We start from the raw sequence: 581 nt of genomic DNA, 5'->3' as shown, positions 1-581 counted from the left end.
GCCAATTCAATGGTAATGCCAAAGAAGATCCTAACGAGCATCTTTGAAATTTTAATGGGATTTGTAATTTGTTCAAACTAAGATCAGTTGAAGAGCAAACGCTTTATCTTAGGCTATTCCCTTGGACTTTAAAGGGAGAAGCCAAAGATTGGTTAGAATCATTGCCAGAAGGATCCAACACCACTTGGGATGTTTTAGTTGAAATTTTTTTATCAAAGATTCTTTCCAGCATCAAAAGCCGCAAGACTTCAAAGAAAAATTTCACAATTTACTCAGAAGCCGATGGAGACGTTATATGAGGCATGGACGAGATTCGGAAAGATGTTGAGAGGATGCCCTCAACATGGATTGGACACTTCTCAAAAAGTGCAAATCTTCTACAAAGGATGTGATGTGGCTACCAGGAAAGACATCAATACAGTAGTTGGCAGTTCAATTATGAAGAAAACCGAAAGACAAGTTCACGAGATCATTGATAACTTAGGGTCTCACTCTCATGAGTGGCATGAAGAGAAGGATATTTTTCGTTCATCTAAAGTGGCTAGTGCCGAATCTAGCCATGACTTTGCTTCCATTTCCGC

General features: G+C 39.2%; 1 non-coding gene across 1 annotated transcript; it reads right to left on the bottom strand.

The window, feature by feature from the left end:
* Window positions 1-243: 243 nt before the first annotated feature.
* Window positions 244-350, bottom strand: LOC139894707 (small nucleolar RNA R71). The gene has a single exon (XR_011775194.1). It is a non-coding gene; the product is annotated as a small nucleolar RNA R71 (small nucleolar RNA).
* Window positions 351-581: the final 231 nt, after the last annotated feature.

Source organism: Rutidosis leptorrhynchoides, chromosome 2 (genome assembly GCF_046630445.1).
Source record: "Rutidosis leptorrhynchoides isolate AG116_Rl617_1_P2 chromosome 2, CSIRO_AGI_Rlap_v1, whole genome shotgun sequence".
In the NCBI taxonomy this organism is placed as follows: Eukaryota; Viridiplantae; Streptophyta; class Magnoliopsida; order Asterales; family Asteraceae; genus Rutidosis; species Rutidosis leptorrhynchoides.
This window is presented reverse-complemented; position numbering and strand designations above follow the sequence as displayed.